Source organism: Muntiacus reevesi, chromosome X (assembly GCF_963930625.1).
Source record: "Muntiacus reevesi chromosome X, mMunRee1.1, whole genome shotgun sequence".
NCBI classification, from domain to species: Eukaryota; Metazoa; Chordata; class Mammalia; order Artiodactyla; family Cervidae; genus Muntiacus; species Muntiacus reevesi.
The window spans coordinates 103,979,415-104,002,346 of record NC_089271.1 but is presented as its reverse complement, the minus strand read 5'-3'; the positions used below and the strand labels follow the sequence as shown (position 1 = coordinate 104,002,346).

At 46.2% G+C, this 22,932-nt stretch overlaps 2 pseudogenes; both read left to right on the top strand.

Moving 5' to 3' along the window:
* The first annotated feature begins 1,847 nt into the window (after positions 1 to 1,847).
* Positions 1,848 to 6,724, top strand: LOC136154652 (olfactory receptor 1f45-like; annotated as a pseudogene).
* A 7,962-nt stretch (positions 6,725 to 14,686) lies between these two features.
* On the top strand, positions 14,687 to 15,737 carry LOC136154651 (melanoma-associated antigen 9-like; annotated as a pseudogene).
* Positions 15,738 to 22,932: the final 7,195 nt, after the last annotated feature.

Below are 22,932 nucleotides of genomic sequence, written 5' to 3'. Positions count from 1 at the left end.
TAGAAATATTCCCAGGGGAAATAGCAAGTATCTGAACCAGAACCAATTCCCAAATCACCAAATTTTCCCATCGACTCTCCTGATCCCTGGAGACTAGTCTCCATGTTGCTAGTGTAAAACCCACAATCTTGCAAGGGGTGATCAGGGGTGATGTACCTGGTTCAATCTGTCAGTCAGTATTCATCATGCTGCTATGATGAGCCAAGTCCTTTGCGAGTCACTTAAAACAATGCGGAGTGAAACAGATTTGAACCCTACTTTGGTAGTGCTTTCATCATAAACCTCTCCAGGTGGTGTCCATGCCCTAGTGGTCCCTTTCAGTTTGGACCAAGTATTAAGTATCTCAGAGAGGAAGGAAATACTTCAGAAAACAATGCTACTGTATGCACCTACTTGTTAGTGATTTAAAGGAGAAATAAAAAGTCTGAGTTATCCTAAGCAGGGCAGTGACTTTCATCCAAGATCACTAAGCATCAAAAACATACCATTAGTGCTTCGCTTTACTTTTGACCCTTCAGAAGGATCAGAAAGATTCTGAGGACGCAAGGCATACAGGATGTGCCATGCATGCATGCTAAGTTGCCTCAGTCGTGTCCGACTCTATGTGATCCCATGGACTGTAGCCAGCCAAGCTCCTCTGGCTATGGGGATTCTCCAGGCAAGAATACTGGAGTGGGCTGTCATGCCCTCCTCCAGGGGATTTTCCCAACCCAGGGATCAAACCCATGCCTCTTACATTTCCTGCATTGACAGGCGGGTTCCTTACCACTAGCACCACCTGGGAAGCCCACAGGATGCAGACTTCCTCTAACTCAAAATCTGCATCTCTAACTCTACCCTCACTTTTCTGGGAGTATTTGACCACCACTTGCAGGCTTTCCTTTGTGCTATTTTCTCTGACAATAATCCTGTCCTTAGGAAGGGTGGACACAGAGAGTGCATGGTCTGTAACTCAGTGGTCCCATTATCAACCCAGATGACTGCTAGCTGCTTCAAACTCTATGTCCCAATCAGTTCTTGTCTTGTTCTCTTTTGACTGAGTTCCAACTTGATAGATAGATGACTAGGGCATCGATTCCTACCAGACTGGAGTCAGTTTCCCCTGTTCTTGCCTTTGGGGGACAGAAATGACCTACTTCTGAGGCTCAGCACCTTCCCAATAAGATCACTGTTTTTTTTCCCCAGAATGCTGCATATTCTCACATTTTCCATGGCACACACTACCACCCTTCGGATGCTTCTTGCCTATAGCAGCACCTGCTGCTTAGTTCCTCTATTTCCTCTTTGATGCCTACCCATCTCCCTAAATCACCAGATTCAATGTTAGTTAAATAGACTTCCTCTGCCAGAGACATTTCTCCAATTTGCCACTCACCCTCAACAGTTCTCTACCCAAATGGAACTTGGTGTCCATCACCAGAATCATTTGGCCAGGAGGCAGCTGAAGATTAGCATGCTGATTAATAACTGAGGCCAGACACAGCAAAAGGATATCTTAGATACAGCTTGGGAAATCAAGCAAAATGATCTTTTCTGAATATGTTTTTTTGACCTTTACCATTTACTCAAAGAAGATGGATATTAAGTTTTATCTTTTGGATAAGGAACAAGAGTTGAAGTACCCTGTTCAAGATGAGTCAAATGCAAAGTTGGAATTGAAATCAAGGTGTGCCAAAACCAATCATATGAAGTTATATCATAGAATATATGGTGGTACACATGAATGACTCCCCTCATGGGATGCACAAGCTGGAATAAGCTATGCAATACCTCCTCTACCAGACTGAAGACTCTAAGCCACAACACATACCTAATATTCCTTTATATTTTTTATTTTCAGAAGGCCAATGAGGGGAAACCAGAGCCACATCACTGAATTCCTCCTTCTGGGACTGACCGGTGACACCAAACAGCAGGTGTGGCTCTTTGCCAGCTTCCTGGTGATGTACCTGGTCAATGTGGGTGGCAACTCAGTCATCATTACAGCCATCTGGGGAGATGCCTGCCTCCACACCCCCTCTCCAACCTGTCCCTGGTGGACATCTGCTTTACAACTGTCATTGTGCCGCAAATGTTAGTGAACATGCTGACTCAGAGAAGGACCATCCTCTTTGCCCAGTGTCTAGCCCAGATGTACTTTTTGTGGTCTTTGGCATGACTGACAGCTTCCCCCTGGCTGCCATGGCCATGGACTGCTACGTGGCCACCTGTCACCTATGGCGTTATACCACCACCATGAACCCCAGACACTGCTTCCAGCTCATGACAGCATCCTGGCTGGTGTCCCAACTCCTCTCCTTCACTCACACCATCCTCATGGCCCACCTCTCCTTCCGTGGGCCCAGCATCATCCACCACTTATTCTGTGATGTACAGCCTCTGCTGATGCTCTCCTGCTCTGACACCTCTGTCAATGAGCTCTTGGCCTTCACAGAGGGCTCCTTTGTGATCATGATTCCCTTCATCACTGTCTTTTATGTCTATATCACCTGTGCTGTTCTGAGAGTCCCTTCTGGGAGAGGCAGGTACAAGGTTTTATCCACCTGTGGGTCCCACCTCACAGTTGTAGCACTATTCTATGGAACTATAATATCTGTGTACATCTGCCCTTCATCCACCTACTCAGTGATAAAGGTCCATGTGATCACTGTGACCCTTTTATCTATAGCCTTAGGAACAAGGACATGAAACAGGCTATGAAAGAGCTGATGAGGAAGACAGATTAGCATAACTTCTAGAAGTACACCTCAGCATTCATTCATTCAATATGAACTTATGAAACAGGGACTTCCCTGGTGGTCCAGTGGCCAAGACTCTGAATTCCCAAAGCAGGGGACCCAAGTTTGATCCCTGGTCAGGGAACTAGATCCCACATGCCACAACTAAGACCTGGTGCAGTCAAATATAAATAAATTCATATTTTTTAAAAAAGAAAAAGAATTTATGAAACACCTGTTCTGTGCCAAGAATTGCATTCAGTTGCAAAATTCAGTTGCAAGGATAAATATCACAAAATATTGAAGTATATTGCAAGGATAAATCCATGGTAGCTCTTCTCTTCAAAATTAATCACAGCTCAGTAAGGGAAAGGAGACACCTGCAATACAAGGTTATTATACTTTTGGTAAAGACAAGTAAGGCATGGGTATTGATGGCCTACTGTATTATGCACATGGTTTCCTTCTTTTTCTTTCATAGTCTCTGGCTCTTGTGGGACACATACATGACCAGGGCTGTGCAATATCTGTCCTGATGCAAAGCAAGGAGAAACTTCCTGAGTCGGGTGTTTTAAATGTTAGTTACACGGGTCAACTCACAAATCTTCCCTTATCTCTGAAACAATCCCTCAAAGCTACCTAAGAGGATGCCTCCCAGGCTTAAGTTCACAGTATACTAGCTAGTGGTAAAGAATCCACCTGCCAATACAGGAGATGCAAGCGATGTGGGTTCAACTCCTAGGTCAGGAAAATCTCCTAGAGAAGGAAATGGCACCCCACTCCAGTATTCTTGTCTGGAAAATTCCATGGACAGAGGAGCCTGGTGGGTTACAGTCCACAGGGTCACAAAGAGTAGGACACACTTGAGTGACTGAGCACATGCATACACATTTCTGCCCAATAAAACATAATTCTCAACTTTTGCATATAGGGTTATCTTTGGTGAATCAGATCACTAGCCCAGGTGGGATGCATGAGACGAGTGCTCGGGCCTGGTGCACTGGGAGGACCCAGAGGAGTCGGGTGGAGAGGGAGGTGGGAGGGGGGATCGGGATGGGGAATACGTGTAACTCAATGGCTGATTCGTGTCAATGTATGACAAAACCCACTGAAATGTTGTGAAGTAATTGGCCTCCAACTAATAAAATAAAATTTTAAAAAAAGTCAAAAAAAAAAAAAAAAAAAAAACATAATTCTCAACTTTTGGGTTGTGCTTCTTCCTTTTTTTCAGGCAACAGCACAAGCCATGCTTATACAGACTTCTCCTAGCCAATGATTAAGCATGCCAGGAGTATCAAGGCAGGCTTATCTCCAGAGAATTACAGGACTCTTCTGGTGGATAATTTTGATTCTAGGACACCCTCCGCACCACTCACCCCTGCATTGGCCTAGTCAAAATTTTCTTGGCGCTTTGCTGCAGTCCTATCCCATCCTTTTTCCTTCTTTCTTTTCTTCCACAGGTCTCAAGTCTTGAACGATCTCTGATTTTTCCTGCCCCCTCCTCAACAAATATCTCACACACTAAATCCTGCCTTGGCATCTGCTTCTCAGAAGACCCAAACTAGTGCATTAACCAACACCTTGCAAACAGTTCTACTCATTGGTAGATATCCTATAGAAAGTTGAACAAGCACACCAGGAGATTGTACAAGAATTCATGAGTGCAGCCATTCCAAATGGAATAAACTGAAATTCTGACCTCATTTATTGTGATTTTCCTGTCTCACCTATGAAACAATCTAATAACTTAATACAAAAGAAATAAGGGGGGAAACTCCAGTTCTCCAGCCTTTTCTGCTAAAATAATAAAGGTTAGGCTGTCACTAAAATATCAGTAGTAGAACAAAGGAATGATAAATGATTGTTATTGTGGAGTTGTTCTCTTTAGAGGATGGTGGTCTAAAAGAGTCTCCAATTTCCCTGCAGAAATATTTTTTAAGAAAAAGTGAACAATGGAAAATGTCATTTTCCCCTCATTTTTTTAATAATAAAAAGAGGAGTTCTACTTGAGATAAAGAACTATTTGGGGGGAAATGGCAAAAACCTGGCAACAAGCTAAAATGTCCATTAAGATTGGAATGGAGGGACTTCCCTGGTGTCCAGTGGTTAAGACTCTGTGCTTCCACTACAGAAGGCACATGTTTGATCCCTGGTCTGATAACTAAGATTCCACATGTAGCATGGCTTGGCCAAAAAAGAAAAAAAGATCAGAATGGATAATATAATACAATCACACAATATAATTAGAGTCCACACTCCCTTAGCTGCAGTTCTAAAATTCAACTTAATCACTTTGCTGTACAACAGAAATTAACACAACATAATAAATCAACTGTACTTCAATTAAATAAACTTAACTCACAACTCTCAAGTTGTGCATCTTTTTTAGTTGACATGGCTAATGGCTGGACAGTCCCACTGCAAAACTACAGAAGGTGATATTAAGGACCGGAAGCATAACTTCCCATGTGGGTCACTGGGAGTGGTGGCAGGTGGCATTATGAGTTACTGGCAATAGTGGTAGATGGGGTCATGGGTCAGTGGGAGTGGTGATCGCTAGGGTCACTCTACCCTCTGGTTCAAGGACGATGTATCTTACCTCATGGGGGAGCTAAGGATAACAGATGTGGAGCATGTCTGGTCCCTGGAGAGTGAAACCCCAGCACCACGGGCTCTCATATCCCAGTGTGCACCGCACATGTGCTTTGTAGAGGCCATTCCACTGCTCCAAAAGACATGCTATTAGAGTGTCTCTTGGTCCTGGGTGATTTTGTGAAATGTTCTGTGTCAGTCAGTCCTGCATTCTGTGAGACTTCAAATAGTGTCACCATACAAGGTGCTGCAAAAAGGAAATTGAAACCCACATCTAGAATGTGTACCTATCAATTTCAGCAAAGATGAACCTCTCCCCCTTCAAGGGTGGAAGTGAGATGTTGTGATCAACTCACCATTAGTGACTCATGGTCTTCTTGAGGGACAGCATAACATTGAGGATTCAGCATTAATCTGTTATAAAAATAATATAATTTTATATATAGAATTTAGTATGTACAGAATTATATACTATATATAAATAGTATAGAAAGGCAACCACATCAGGATGGGTAGGCTGGGTAGACTCATGGTTTAGTCAAGAGCCGTACCCTGGGTGGGCAATGCACAAATGGTAGGATAATCACCACTGCAGATATTCTTCCCAGGAAGTGAGGGGTCCGAACCCCACGCTGGGAACCTAGCCTATAGGTCATGCACCAGGAAAACATGCCCACAAACATTTGGGTTTGAAAGGAAGCGGGTCTTACTCTTAGGAGAGCCAGACAGCTTTAGCAACTAGAACCTCTGCGCTTCAAGGACATACAGAAAATCTCACCCACTCCAAGACCCTGTGTTGATGTAGTAATTTGAAAAAGCCTGTGTGAGACACACCTGCTCATCTCAGAGAGCTCCGGGAGAGACAGTAGGTAAATGGAGCTCACCCTAGGGCGGAGATACTGGTGGCAACCACTTGAGGGCGCTCATTCTACCAAAGGACATGGGTGCTGGCAAGTGCCATTTTGAAAACCTCCCTCTTGCTTCCTAATAACAAGACATTTCAGCCCCACCAGGCAGTTTGCTGGCATCAGTACCTGGAAGAAGCAGACAAAACAAATAGGTGAGCATGGCCACAGTCCCACCCACCAGTAGGTCAGCTGTATTAGGACCCTCAGAGCCCCGCCCCCCTGCCCCCCGCCACACATACAAGACCTGGCCCTGCCACCAGGGTGCTCAGGATGGTGCTTCACCCACCAGTGTGCCTGCACAAGCCCGGGGACCTTCAGCCCTGCAGCCAGAGGTCCAAACCCTGCCCCATCCACCAGTGGGCTGGCACCAACTTCAGCAAACCCAAGACTGGCAACCAGAGACCCTGGGACCAGCTCTGCCTATCAGCTGGCTGGCACCCATTCCAGGACCACATGCTCTGCAGCTGTACAGCCTGCCATGTCAGGTCCAAGCCCAACCACCGGTAGGCCAGCAACAGACCCAGGACCCCATGGGAGCTGGATTTTCAGATGAAAGTGTGTCCTGACACCCTGGACCCCAAAACCAACTATGTCAGGAATGAGCCTCACACAACAGCAGGCTAACACTAGATCTGAGAACCCTAATCCCTGTCACTATCTACCCCAGAACACTGCTCTACCCACCAGTGGGCTGGCATTAGCCCTGGGACCACCCATTTCTCAGTAACCAGACACCTTATGACCCAACCGCACCCATCAGTGATTAGCAGTCTCTGCACAAGGCAAGACCCAGCAACCAAGCAGACCAGGGGTCAGTCATGCCTACCAGGCTGCCCACACCAGTCAGCCTGCCTCAAGAGAGGGGACCATGCAGTCCCCACGGGGGCAACACTAGAGCATATATCTCTGGTGACAAGAGGGCAGGGGACTGCTGGGATGCATAGGTTGTCTCTTTCCAAAGACCACTACTCCAAGATCAAGAAATAAAACCAACCTGCCAAAGATATAGAAATAAAAAACTAATTAGGAAAAATGAGGGGACAGAAGAATATGTTCTAATTGAAGGAAAAAGATAAAGCCCCAGGAGAAGAACTAGGTGAAATGGAGAAAACAATCTACCCAATAAAGTCTTCAAGGTAATGATGATAAAGATGCTGAAAGAATTTGGGAGAAGAATGAATGTACACAGTGAAAAGTTCAACAAAGTCTGAGAAAACAAAACAAAGAGCCAAACAGAGCTGAAGAATGCCACAGCTGAAATTAAAAATACACTAAAAGATATCAAGAGTATATTAGATGATACAGAGGAACAGGTTAGAAAACTTGAATAGTGAGCAGTGGAAATCACTCAAGCTGAACATATAAAAGTGAAAGTGAAAGTCATTTAGTTGTATCTGACTCTTTGCAACCCCATGGGCTGTAGTCCATGGAATTCTCTAGACTAGAATACTGGAGTGGGTAGACTTTCCCTTCTCCAGGGTACCTTCCCAACCCAGGGATCAAACCCAGGTCTCCCACATTGCAGGCAGATTATTTGTCAGTTGAGGCAAAGGGAAGTCCAAATCAAGTTTTAAAAATGAGGACAGTTTAAGAGGCCTCTGGGACAACAACATCAAACACATTCACCTTTGCATTATAGAGGTCCCAGAAAGAGAAGAGAGAGAGAGAGAAATGGTTAGATAATATAATGTAAGATGAAAGAGGTGAAAAGTTGCCTATTCTGGGAAAGGAAACAAACCTCCAATTTCAGGAAGCACCCAGAGTCCCAAACAGGATCAACTCCCAGAGGACCACATCAACACACATTGTAATTAAAATAGCCAAAATAGAAGATAAAGAGCGAATATTAGAGCAGCAGGAGAAATGCAGTAAGTTACCTACAAAAGAAATTCAATTAGGCTATCAGCTGACTTCTCAGAAGAAATGGTGCAGGCCACAGGGAGTGGTACTTTATTTTAAAAATGCTGAAACAAAAACAACCTACATTCAAGAGTGTTCTACCCAGAAACCCTATTTTTCAAATTTGAAGGAGAGTTCAAATGTTCTGTAGAAAAGCAAAACTAAGAGTTCAGCACTGTCAGCTACAAATTCACACTTACCAAGAGCATTGCCAACAACTGAACAAAAAAGACTTTTGCCATCTGCCTCTATGGAAACTGAACCCCATGCTGCTGTAGCTGTTGACCTTCAACAATCCCTGAGGGAGCTCAGGGTGGAGTGAGGCACTCTGTACTCCAGGGAATCTGATGGGACAAGTCTTTAGATAGTTGGGTGTTTTTAGGAACAGATTTTATGATCTCAATCCTTGCATCTCCACATATCTAGAGAAGCACTAAATCCCTTCATGGTGATATCAGATCCTCATGACTAACAAAAACCTTTTGTAAAATGACTGCTTCATGGCACTGAACTCCTCCTTCACCAAAACCTTATACACTGACTTTCCCCCACTGCCACTTTGGAGCAGTCTCTCAGAGCTATCTGAGATGCTGTCTCCTGGGCTGCAGTCCTCATTTTGCCCCAAATAAAACTTAACTCGCAACTCTCAAGTTGTACATCTTTTTTAGTCGACAGCACCATGAAACAAGCTTTACAAGAAATTTTAACAGGACTTCTCAAAGTTGAAAAGAACAAGCCACAACTACAGTTATGAACATTACGAAGGAAAATCTCATTGAAAAAAGCAAATGAACAGTGAAAGTCATAATCAACCACATATAAGTATGAAGGAAGAACAAATGATAGAAGGAAAATCATTTATATCCACAAAAAGTAAATGAGGGATACACAAAGCAAAAGGACATATGATGTCCAAACTGTTAAACATGGGGCAGAGAGTACAATGCAGTGTTGTTAAAATGCATTCGAATTTAATAAATCAGCAACTTAAAATAACTATAAATACATAACTCTATGCACACATATATGTGTGTACATATATAAACATGCAGCATCCATAAATCATGTATATTTATACATATATACACTTATATAAACATACAGCAATGTGAAATGTTAGAAGCGTTCTTGTTAGGGACAAGTCCTAGAAGTATGTTATCTATCCTGTCTAAGAAATACGCATACTGAAAAAAGTTACTATTTCATATTGTAGCACGATCATCTATCTAGCAAATTCAAAGGAATGAGGACCTGGAATAGTCAAATGAATAAGAAACTTCAGAAAAATAGGGGGTGGAATATTACCACAGCTAAATGAAGTGCTTTGCCCTGCAAGAGCAATAACCATGTAGAACATGTAATAGAAAATGCCTCATTTTAAAATGGCAGTAAATTTCAAAAGTTATCTAAAAAGAATCCTAACAAATATGTAGGCAAGGTCTTTAGGAGGCATTACACAAGCTTACAGAGAAGACAATTGCAACCCACTCCAGTACTCTTGCCTGGAAAATCCCATGAGCAGAGGAGCCTGGTAGGCTGCAGTCCATGGGATTGCAAAGAGTCGGACACGACTGAGCGACTTCATTTTCACTTTTCACTTTCATGCATTGGAAAAGAAAATGGCAACCCACTCCAGTGTTCTTGCCCGGAGAACCCCAGGGATGGCAGAGCCTGGTGGGCTGCCGTCTATGGGGTCACACAGAGTCGGACACAACTGAAGCGACTTAGCAGCAGCAGCAGCAGCAGCACACAAGCTTACTGGTAGACTCAGGTTTCAAGAATTGCCAAATAAATAGAGCAATAGATCATATCCAATGATGGGAAACAGAATACTGGGGCAATGTCATTTCTCCTTTTGTATAGATTTACAGGATTAGTGCTATAAATTTACCTACCAATAAGACAGTCAATCTTGAGCTTCTGTCTTCTGTTCCCAAAAGAAATCCTGAGAAACTAAGAAGGGAGAATGAATGAAGTAAAATGTATCTGGAATCAAGATTGCCAGGAGAAATATCAATAACCTCAGATATGCAGATGACACCCTTATGGCAGGAAGTGAAGAAGAACTAAAGAGCCTCTTGATGAAAGTGAAAGAGTAGACTGAAAAAGTTGGCTTAACACTTAACATTCAAAAAACTAAGATCATGGCATCCACTCCCATCACTTCATGGCAAATAACAGGAAACATGGGAAATTTTGAGAGACTTTATTTTTGGGATTCCAAAATCACAGCAGATGGTGACTGCAGCCATGAAATTAAAAGACCTTTGCTCCTTGTAAGAAAAGTTATGACCAACCTAGACAGTATATTAAAAAGCAGATATTACTTGGCTGACAAATGTCCATCTAGTCAAAACTATGGTTTTTATAGTAGTCATGTATGGATGTGAGAGCTGGACTATAAAGAAAGCTGAGCATCAAAAAATTAATGCTTTTGAACTATGGCATTGGAGAAGACTCTTGAGAGTCCCTTGGACAGCAAGGAGATCCAACCAGTCAATCTTAAAGGAAATCAGTCCTGAATATTTCTTGGAAGGACTGAAGCTGAAGCTGAAACTCCAATACTTTGCTCACCTAATGGGAATAACTGACTCCTTGGAAAAGACCCTGATGCTGGGAAAGATTGAAGGTGGGAGGAGAAGGGGAAGACAGAGGATGAGATGACTGGATAGCATCACTGACACGATGGACATGAGTTTGAGCAAGCTCCGGGAGTTGGTGATGCACAGGGAAGCCTGGCATGCTGCAGTCCATGGGGTCACAAAGAGTTGGACATGACTGAGTGACTGAACTGAACGAAACTGAATAACTATATAGCTTTAGCCTGCATAGAAGCAGGTGACAGGATGGGAAACAGGAAAGTTTAAGCTTCTGCCCCTATTTCATTGTGTAAATTGGGAGACTGTGTCTCAGACCACAGATGCCAGAAGCCACAGGGTAAGATCAGGACAGCACAAAGAATGGGATGATTGAGTCAGCAGGGCTGCAGCATCTGTGCTAATAACCACTTGAAATCACCTCACCTTAGGGTGAGGACTGGCCTTTCCGAAATGTACGCTTTAAATAGCAGATGAAGATTGGACTAGAAATAAGAGAATAGCATTGAGCATCAGAGTGAATCAGGCAGCGTAAGAGTAGATGTTCTTTCTTGAAATTTGGCAAGATGTGAAATATATTTCTGACTCTGAATGCAGCTCAAGAGAGTGAAAATCAGTGCTCTGAACTATGAAAAGTTAGAAAACTTGATTCAAAAGACCTCTCCAGACCCTGCTGCTCAACCTCTTCCATACAGAGAAGGAATCTTAGAACAAACTAAGTCTGGCTGTGGGCAGAGAGGCAACACTGGAAAGTGTGCTTCCTCTGGGACCCTCCTCCGCAGTCAGGGGTGCTGCGCCCCCCCACCCAGCTTCCAGTCTGGGATGCAGAGTCACTCTGTGCTCATGGGGCAGCTGGACAGAGGCGCAGACCTGACCTGGAGGGAGCCCGTTGCAGCCAGCCTTTACTCAAGGTCTCCCAAGTGAGTACCCTCAGGAGTGAGTTCTGGGGAGGGGGCATCTTCCCAGGGGGTCCAGAGAATCCAGCTCCACTCCCAGCTCAGCCCCGGGAGTCCCTAAGTCACGGGTCACCATGTGATGTCACCCGACTTCTGTCTGCCTCAGAGGTCTGAGAAAATGTGGGCCTGGGTCTGGGAGGAGGGTCCAGTCCCTCAGAGAGGAAGCTGGTGCCGGCCCTATGAGGGAGTCAGGGGGAGGAGCCTGAGGGAGGATTAAGACCTCACAGGATCCGAGTCCTCCCTAGGAGACCCTGAGCAGGCTCGTCAGAATGGGTCCCTCCGTCCCACCTCAGGGGACCAGAGGGGAAGGGCCTGGGTCTCAGGGCAGAAAATTCAAGTGGGCAGAGGGACAAGCCCAAGTCCTGAAAGGAGCCAAGATGAGGAGCAGAGGGAGGAGTGAAGGGCTCTTAGAGCCCAGAAAAGTGGAGCAGTAGGAACGTGGGGCATCCCAGAGAAGCCCACCCCTGCCCTCAGGCCTGGGAGGACCCAGGTGGATGAGCACGTGGCAGGGTGTCCTGACTTTCGCGTTAGGTCTCAGCCAGATTAGGACTTGATGCAATGGGGGTGGGAGTGGGGGTTCAGGTGGGCAAATGAGAAGTCTAGGAACTACTGGGACTGAAAGTGAGTACCCTGAGGGAGTACTGAGGGGACCCTGGACTCCAGAATATGGGTGAGGGTGGAGTGTCCCAGAGAAACTGGCCCTGCCCTCAGCTGTGGGAGGCCGCGGGATGAGATAAGCACGTGGCAGCCTGTGCTGACTTCCTCATCTGGGTCCCAGAGAGACTGGGAACCCGGGATGGGGTGGGCACTCAGGTGGGCGGGGGGGGGGGTTACATGCGAACAAAATGAAAGTGAGGACACTGAGGGAGGACTTAGGGGGCCCCAGGCCCCAGAACAGAGGCGAATCCAGCAAAACACGCCCCTGCCGCCAGGCGTGGGAGACCGCCAGGTGAGAGGAGCAAATGTGGTCCCAACTTCCGCATCCAGGTCTTAGAGAGGCTGGGGCCCTGGTGTGAAGAGCGGGATGTCTGGATGAAGACAGGCCACCCAGGACCTGCAGGGGTATTAGTTGGAGACCCTGAGGGAGAGTCGGCCCCTGGACTTCAGAACCCAGCAGCCCCCTCTTCGTCCCTGCTGTTACCCTGGAGTCTGGGTGTCTGGCTCCAAGTGCAGCCCCCGAGGGCAGCCTCTCCATTTGGATCACCTGAAGGTCTGGATTGAGGAGTCAGGAGGCTGCTGGTAGGCAGAGCAAGGGGTCTGGGCTCTGTCAGACAGTGAGGGAGGATCCCGAATAGGACTAGGAAACACTCCCTCCTAACCTCAACGCCTCGGGGTTTATGGGGCCTGAGTCCAAGGGATTCCAGGGTGAGCCCAGGTGGGAAAGGCCTGAGCCCAACCATGGGGAGGACTGCCGGGTCCCTCCCTCAAAGAGAAGGAAACCCACCTGCAGGGCGTCAGCTGTACCCCGGCCAGAGCCCAGCAGGAAGGCCAGGGTGATGTGCTTTCTTTTTGCCAAGGTGCTTGGACGGCTCTGGGCGGGGGATGGCTCGTGGGAGGCTCTGGGAGGCTCAGGCTTCTGGGGGAATCCGTCAGCATGGGTCAGGCCAGGCTGCATGGCAATCACACCGATAGTCCTGAGGACATAGTGAAGAGGCAGCCTCCCCCAGAAGAGAAGGGGCCCTGCGTGTAGAGTTAGGGGGGAATGCAGGGGGAGGGGTGTGCCTAATGTGGAGGGGGACCTGCAGGGGGAGGACGCTGCAGGGAAGCCATCTGGGGAGCATATCTGCTCAGCAGCAGGAGGAGCCCCTGAGTCGCCAGGAGTCAAGGTGAGGATCCTGAGGAGGAGTGGGGAACCCCAACCCCCACCACAAAGAGGGGGCCATAGAAATCCCTCCTGCCAGCCCTAGGAACCATCAGAGCCCTGAGGTCCACCAGCTCACCTAGATGGTTGGTCAATGCCAGGGGGCCTTCCTCTGAGGGTCTGACCTCAGGCCCTCACAAAGGTCAGGGGGAACACTGGGGAGACACCTTCTCACACACAGTACTTGGAGCCCAGCCTGCCTTGCCCCTTTGGTCACCCTGGGGTGGCCCAGAATAGGTGGGTGCATTAGTGCTCTCACTTCCGTTGTCATGAATGTTAAGGCCGTTGCTTAAGGAGATGGGTCACAGTTAGCAGAGGGCACTGCCCTAGGCCTTCCAGGGTGTCAAGGTGGAGACTGAGCCGACTGCCCGTCGTCCCAGCACAGAGGGACTCAATAGAGTTTGGCCACCCCTTGTTGTCCCTTGTGAGCCCTGTTAGCCCCTGGGCAGGCATGACCAGTATTCAGGGCCTCTCTGTTTCTCCCTTTCAGTACAGGAATTTGTCTTGAGAATTTTGCCTCAGGACAACAGTCAGGAGGACCCAGACCCTGCCAGGAGGAAGTAGAGGGCCCTCTGTGAGCACAGGGGGGACCACTCACCTCAGGACAGGGGGAACCTTGCCAAGTACAGCCCAGTCCTCCTGTCAGCACTGAGTGGCCCAGCGCCATGCCACAGTCTACAGCTGAGGTGCCCCCTTGTTTCCTCTCACAGGGGCTCCAGGAACCCAGAGATGAAAGCACAGGTCTGAAGCTTGTGTCCGCAGGTTGCAGAGCAGAGGAGGTCCAGGCAGTGCCAGGAGTCTAGGTGAGGTAGGTGCCCTGAGTGTGCATTGGGGGCTCCCATCCCAGAACAGACGGGACTCCACAAGGCCCAAATTTCCCCCACCATATCAGCCCCAGGACCTCAGACTGTGCTGACTATACCCCTGGGAGCCACCTCACTTCCTCCTTGGAGTTAGCAACAGACAGCCTGCCCAGCAGGAGCACCCCTGTGAGGCTAGAGAGCACCCCTCAAGAGGATACCTGTCAGTGGCCTGTGTCAGACCACCCAGGGTGGATTTCTCAGCCGAGGCCGTGCACAACCCCTCTCTCCCCCAGGCTTGTGGTCCCCATCTGTCCCCCTGCCTCATTTCTGTCTGTGGTTTGATCCCAGTCATCATGCCTGGAATGAGCGAGCTCCACGAGAAGAGTGAGGCCATCCTTCAGGACCCAAGGGAGGCTGAGAGCCCAATGGAGGCACAGTTCATTTGGGTGGGGGAGGAGGAGGAAGGGGAGGTGGAGAAGGAGAATGAGATAGAGGTGGAGGAGGAGGAGGAGGAGGTTGCATCCCTTTCCCCCTCCTCCTCGCTTTCCTCCTCCTCCTCTGTCCTATTCCTGGGCACCCTGGAGGAGCTGGAGTTGGCTGATGCTGAGGCATCTTGTCCCCCTCCCCAAGACCTCGGCGTGCCTTCTCCTCCTCCCCTGTCATGGCTCCTGCTCCATGGAGCCAATCCGAAGATGAGGCCTCTAGCAGCCAAGATGGGGAGGGGCTGAGCACTGGGCAGAACCAGGAAGGTGCCCAGTTCACGCACCCAGACCCATTGCATCTGCTGGTGGTGGAGCTGGTGCGCTTCCTGCTCCTCAAGTATCGCACCAAGGAGCCGACCATGAAGGATGAGACCCTGAACATGGTCCATCAAAGAAGACGGGCACCACTTCCCTGAGGCCTTTTGCCAAGCCTCGGACTGCCTGCAGCTGGTTTTCGGTGTGGATATGAGGGAGGTGGACCACACGAAGCACACCTACGTGCTAGTCCCCACCCTGGGCCTCACCTGCAATGGGAATGGTGAGCGATGGGCACAGCATGCCGAAGACCAGCTTCCTGGTGGTGGTTCTAGGCATGATCTTCCTGGAGGGCAACTGTGCCCTTGAGGAGGATGTCTGGGAAACCCTGAATGACATGGGTGTATATGCTGGAAGGGAGCACTACATATATGGAGAACCCAGGGAGCTGCTGACCCAAATGTGGGTGCAGGAGGGATACCTGGAGTACCAGATGGTTCCCCACAGTGACCCTGCTCACTACAAGTTCCTGTGGGGTCCCTGGGCCTATGCAGAGACCAGCAAGTGGCACGTCCTAGAGCATCTGCTCAGAATCAATCAAGGGGCTTCCAGGTCCTTCCCACTCCCATCTTCAAAGGCTGAGAGGGAGGAGGAAGAGGGGCCCTGAGCCAGAGCAGCAGCCAGGCTCCTTCCAGGCCTACATCCAACAGCTTGTCCTGGGGACAGGAAGGGAGGCTGATCCTTCCCTCTGTGATTGGAGAGGGAGCAGTCAGCCTTCTCAGTCGTGAGGGTCCAGGCCAGTTGGGTGCACACAGTGTGTAGCATCTTTGGGTTCCTTCTTTCCACAGTGACATGAAGATTCATCTCTGTTTTCTTTAGGAATTTTTCAAATGTTGTTTTTTTCAGTTGAAGTCTTAAAAAACTTCAGTATCTAACTTTTTGAATGCCATTGATTGCACATGTATTGGTACTTGCTTAGTTTAAGGATAGGAGTTTTGCTGTTTTGTAAGAGAGATTGGGAACTCTCCTATTTTATTTTGTGACCCTGAAGAAGTTAACATTTCATTGGAATAGAAATTTTCTTGGAAATGAGAAAGAACTTAATAAAATTGATGGATGTCAAGAAATAGCAAAATTGGGAATTCCCTGACAATGCATCTGTTAGGACTCAGTGCTTTCACTGCTGGGGCCCAGGTTCGGTCCCTGGTTAGGGAAATAAGATCCCCAAAACAACTGGACATGAGGAAAAAATAAAAGGAAATAAAGAATAAAAAATTTAAGTTAATTCTAAAATCTTTTGTCTTCTTCTCTGTCATTCTATAAAACTAAAATATCTGTGTTTCATTGGATTTGCATGAGTTATTGAAGAAAGTAGGATAAAACTGGTCTGAGTGATTAAGCACCTTGCTCACTCGCTTATTTATTCCCCAGAATTTCATGGAGTCTCTGCTCTATGGAAGGCCCTTGTTAGCAGTGGGGACAATAGGAGAAGCAGAACACCCCCACACCTAGAGTGATGGTCTAGGAACCAAAGTCACATGAGGAAGGTGTAAAGACATCCCCTAGTCCCACAGAACAAGGAAACAAGGGGTGGGGAAGAGGGGCTCCAAGAGGAGAACTCAAGTGTTGGTGCCTGAACCAGGGAGGTTTGGGGCTTTGGGAAACTGGGTTCCTTCTGTGGAAGGTGATTGTGATGAGGCTGGGTGGTAGTGTTGTAGCAAAAAGGAAAACAAGAAGAATGAGATTTTTTTGTTTGTTTGTTTGTTTCCCCCTTTCCTGAGAAGAAAGAATGTAAAGAGAACAGGAACCAGGCCTGAACATTCCTACTTTTTTTTTTTTTTAAACATTCCTACTTTTTTAACTTTAATTGCTCCTAACTGTATGTCTGTAACTAAGACTGCTTTCCTGCCCCTAACTCTGTATGTCTGTAACTAAGACTGCTTTCCTACTTTTTTTTTTTTTAACATTCCTACTTTTTAAACTTTAATTGCTCCTAACTCTGTATGTCTGTAACTAAGACTGCTTTCCTGCCCCATAACTCTACAGGAGCTATGAAAGTGTGAAAGTCACTGAGTCCGACTCTTTGCAACTCCAAGGACTGTATGTATAGTCCATGGAATTCTCCAGACAAGAATACTGGAGTGGGTAGCCTATCTCTTCTCCAGTGGATCTTCCCAACCCAGGAATAGAACTGGGGTCACCTGCATTGCAGGCAGATTCTTTACCAGCTGAGCTACCAGGGAAGCCCACAGGAGCTATACTTCACATCTATTTTTCTTTGACTCTATGCTAAATACATCGTGTATCTGGTGATTACCCTTACAACATCCTTCCTCTTATAGTTACAGATCAGAAAGAAGGCCACAGATTCTCCAAACTGCCAGGCTCAATTAATGGGTTACTGAAGTCAGTCTATGACTGACTTTGAGAGGAAGAAATCAAGATCTTAACACCTTTGTTCCTCATCACTGACTGGGAGCCCTCATCTTACATCAGCCCCTAGATTCCTCATGGACAGGAGGCTCAGTTTTTGAGGCATGAGCCTACTTTGTTCCCCTCTCTGCTGGCTGAGAATTAAAGCCACCTTTCTATTGCGTCCACACTCTGTCTCCATGTTTTTTATTTGTCTTCAGTGGACAGAGAAAGCCAAGATTTTAGCCAGCTGCAGTGGCAGCCCTCAGACCTGCAGATGGTGTGTCTTGGGGATGAGGGAAAGTCTGAAAGGGGACGTTGCTGAGCAGTGTCCTGTGGAATCCTGGGTAAAAGCAGAAAGATCTCTTCCTGGGGAAAGAAAGGAAGTTGGCCTGGGTGCCTGTTGCATTGCATTTGAATGGAGGTAGGGAGCAAGGTGTTTTATACCCACATTTCCAAGTGTTTCCTCAGAGGAAGAGTGACTACCCCCTGATGTGAGGCCCAGAACCTGCTGGACAGAAGGTCTTCTTCCTTGTCTCAGAGAGCCAGGGTCGACTCCAGGAAAATGACCAAATAGTTGTTACCTTGAGTGTTACTTGACCAATGTTAAACAAGGTCTAGAATTTTGTAGGAATAAAATGAGTGAAAATAGTGGTTTGGATGCAAGAGGAGCTGCCAAAGAGGGAAGAAGTTGATTAAAAATTCCAGCTGGAAAGAAGCACTGTTCAACTTCATTGAAGTGTAATTTGAATACCATAAAATTCACCCATGGAAAGGTATAATTCAGAGATCGCCAGTCAGTTTCGTAGGTCATGTAGCCATCATCACAATCCAGTTTTGGAACATTTCCATCACTCAAGAAGATGACCTCTGCCCACCTACAGTTAATCCCTGATTTCCCAGCCCACTCCCATGCAGTCATTGCTCTCCTTCCCATCTCTACTGATTTGCCTTTCCTGGAAATTGCATAGAAAAGGAGTAATATGACTTATTTCCTTGATCCATGCTGTACCACAGGTTTGCCATTCTTTTCTTTTTATTCCTAACCAGAATTCCACTGCAAGGATATGTGAAAACAGTTTTAAATTTTGATACATTATACTGCATTGATTTTTTTTTTCCTTTCATGGATTAGGCTTTGGTGTTGTATTTGGGAAAATATTGTCTAAAGCAAAGTCATGAACATTTTCTACTATGAATTAATTTTTGTGTATGTTCTGAGGAAATGGTGCAAACTCACATTTTTTTCATAGGTGGATCCCCCTTCTCTCAGCACCAATTGTTGAAAAGTGGATTTATTCCTTCCATGTGGATCTAGCACCTTGGAAAATCATCCATGAACCATAAACAAATGAACTTATTTATGAACTCTCAATTCTGTTCCATTGAGCTCTACACCTACCCTTACAATAAAACTGTATTTTCATCTGTATGTCTTCTTTGGAGAAATGTCTGTTTAGTTCTTTGGCCCATTTTTTGACTGAGTCATTTATTTTTCTGAAATTGAGCTGCAGGTGTTGCTTGTATATTTTTGAGATCAATCCGTTGTCTGTTGCTTCATTTGCTATTATTTTCTCCCATTCTGAAATTTGTCTTTTCACCTTGCTTATAGTTTCCTTTGTTGTGCAAAAGCTTTTAAGTTTAATTAGGTCTCATTTGTTTATTTTTGCTTTTATTTCCAATATTCTGGGAGGTGGGTCATAGAGGATCCTGCTGTGATTTATGTCAGAGAGTGTTTTGCCTATGTTCTCCTCTAGGAGTTTTATAGTTTCTGGTCTTACATTTAGATCTTTAATCCATTTTGAGTTTATTTTTGTGTATGGTGTTAGAAAGTGTTCTGGTTTCATTCTTTTACAAGTGGCTGACCAGTTTTCCCAGCACCACTTGTTAAAGAGGTTGTCTTTTTTCCATTGTATGCAAATCAAAACCACAATGAGGTACCATTACATGCCAGTCAGGATGGCTGCTATCAAAAATTCTACAAGCAATAAATGCTGGAGAGGGTGTGAAGAAAAGGGAACCCTCTTACACTGTTGGTGGGAATGTGAACTATTACAGCCACTGTGGAGAACAGTGTGGAGATTCCTTAAAAAACTGGAAATAGAACTGCCATATGACCCAGCAATCCCACTTCTGGGCATACACACCAAGGAAACCAGATCTGAAAGAGACACATGCACCCCAATGTTCATTGAAGCACTGTTTATAATAGCCAGGACATGGAATTAACCGAGATGCCCATCAGCAGACGAATGGAGAAGGAAGCTGTGGTGCATATACACCATGGAATATTACTCAGCCATTAAAAAGAATTCATTTGAATCAGTTCTAATGAGATGGATGAAACTGGAGCCCATTATACAGAGTGAAGTAAACCAGAAAGATAAACACCAATACAGTATACTAACACATATGTATGGAATTTTAAAAGATGGTAACAATAATCCTATATGCAAAACAGAAAAAAAGACACAGATGTATAGAACAGATTTTCGGACTCTGAGGGAGAAGGTGAGGGTGGGATGATCTGAGAGAATAGCACTGAAACAAGTATACTATCAAGTGTGAAAGAGATCACCAGCCCAGGTTGAATGCATGAGACAAGTGCTCAGGGCTGGTGCACTGGGAAGACCCAGAGGGATGGGATGGGGAGGGAGGTGGGAGGGGGGATCAGGATGGGGAACACATATAAATCCATGGCTGGTTCATGCCAATGTATGGCGAAAACCACTACAATGTTGTAATTAGCCTCCAACTAATAAAAATAAATGAAAAAAAAAACCTGTATTTTCATGATGCCTTTATCATAACGGTGGGTTTTTAAATCATGAAAAGCAAGTAAACCTTCCATCGGCCCCCACCCCTCACCACATTTTGTGTCTATTCTGGGTCTTTTACATCATCGTTTTTGAATCAGCTTGTCCATTTTTACAGAAAAGTCTCTGGGCATTTGGGGAGGGACTGGGGAGAATCCACACATCACATTGGAGGCAACCACAGTCTGACAGCATCGCACCTCCTGACTCATGAGCAGAGAGCCCTTCTCTCTCATAGATATTTGCAAACCCCATTCAGCAAAGTTTTGTACTTTTCAGTGTGGAATTCACACACATCTTTTGTTAGTATGTTAGTCTTCTTCCGAAGTATTTCCTTCCTTTGGATGCTATGGTGAACGGAATTGTTCTATTAATTTCACTTTGGGATGATTCATTGCTACTATACAGAAATATATTTGGTTTTTTTAAAACACTGCCCTCATACCCTGCATATTGGCTAAACTCATTAACTGGTTCATATACTTTTTTTATTTATTTAGTTTTGGTGGGTTCGCTTGAATTTTTGCTGTGCAAGTTCATATTGTCTCTCAGTAATACCAGGTTTTCTGTTTCCTTTGGAATAGTGTAAAGAGTAAAAGTTAAATTTCACCAATTGCTCTCACTCCTCTCTGATATGGGGTCACCATCTTCTTAAAGTCAAAACAGGGTTGATTGGTAAAAATACCCAAGCTGCCTCATGTGTGTTCACTAGTGCCCAAGTGACATTTGGCTTTGCTCCCATGGGTCAGACCCTGGAAAGCCATAGGAGGGCAGTGCCCACAGCAGCCCCTGTGGATAGAATATTCTGGCAATATTCATGTGATGTGTTGACTCCAGAGGCACTGTTTCTTGTAATTCCACAAAAAAAAAAAATACCTGGAAGTTTTTTGTTTTTTTTTTTTTTTATCACATCTCCTTCAATTCAGCAGGTGACACTTAAACTTAAGAAGGAATGTGATTTTGCAAAAGCAGCAAAACTGATGTATCAGCCAGAGGCTCTGATCTGCAGAGAGGCATAGAGCTTGCTAACAGGACACGGTATTCTTACGGTCAAGAGAGATGGGCCATCCACAATGTGTGCCTTAATTAGTATAAGTGAAAATGTTCATTGCTCAGTCGTGTCTGACTCTTTGGGACCACATGAACTGTAGCCCTTCAGTCTCCTCTGTACATGGAATGCTCCAGGCAAGAATAATGGAGTGGGTTGCCATTCCCTTCTCCAGGGGATCTTCCCCACCCAGGGATCAAACCCAAGTCTCCTGCATTGCAGGCAGATTCCTTACTGTCTGATAGACAACAAAGATGAGTGAGCAGGAGAATGCAGGTGAGTGCTCCAAATGAGTCACGATATCTTTCCCAGTTCCCAGACTTGAGTCAATTGTCAGACACATAATCCATTGACCAAAGGGAAAGAGGGATCCTTATGAATAAAGACTCTGCAACACCCTGGCAGATATATGCAGCCATCATTCCCCAAGTCTGTCCCACAAAGAGACCCTCATCATTTACCTTGGTGACTGATCACGGGTGAGAGAGGAAAGACGCAAACATTGTAAGGATGTCTAGAAATGGGATGCTGTGGACAGTGATACTCAGGCCTTCACTCCATCAATGTCCCCAGTGGAGTGGGAGGATGTGTGCACAAGGAACATATGGAGTTCTGGCCTAGATCTGACCCAGAGATCTCCTGCCTGCCACCTCCAGATGTGTGATTAGAACAGATGGGCTTGATGATGGGCACAAGCCCTGAATGCACGCAAGGCCATCAGTAGAGAAACTATCAGAGCGGGGAAGACCAAGTGCACTCCCTGCACCTTGACCGTGAGAGTAAATACAAACCAAGATTCCCTCTGGTTTGGGAGATGAGAAACATGATTGACACCCTTAACACCAAAAGGATGCAGGGAGGTGGTCCCCACCATACCTCCTCAGCAGTCTGGACCCTACTCAAACCTATAGTCTCCCAAGGAGGACTGTGGCCCGCCACTCCCTCGATAGCAACTGCTTTGCCAGGTTTGTTATCTTTGCTGGAACACGTGGCCACCTCCTCGGCATACAGCATGCAGGCAGTGGTCCTCATGAGCTAGGTTCTGTCAGACCCACAGAGGGAGGCGACTGCAACAGTAATCCACCACAGAGCAAAAGTGGCGTCTCTGAGGAGATCACACCCAAGCAGGGCCATAGATTACAAGAAGGTGAGCTAAATCCCAATATGACCTGCAAATATGTCACAAGCACCTCTGCCACAGTTTATTCCTGGAGATTAGTGGACCAAGAAATTATCTCCTGACCAGCTGTTTGGGGTGGATGCTGAGCATAGACGAGGGGTGGGTTGGCTGAACTGCAACTGCAAGTGGAAATGGGCTCCTGCTGCAATACCACCTCCACCACACGTGGCCATAGAGACAGTGGTGAGCAGAAATCTGCTCCCAGTAGATGCAACTTCAGATGGTGACTCTAGGGATCCACTATATATGGATAAAAGAAATGACCTGAGCCAAGGGTTAAAGATGATGGAAAATGGATTGGCCAGCCAGTCAGGTACTTAGAATGAGAAATTTTGGTAGATTGCCGCAAGTAGGTTTGGAGAAGGGTGCATCAACGAACCTATAGGGATTTGCATTGCCTCTTACT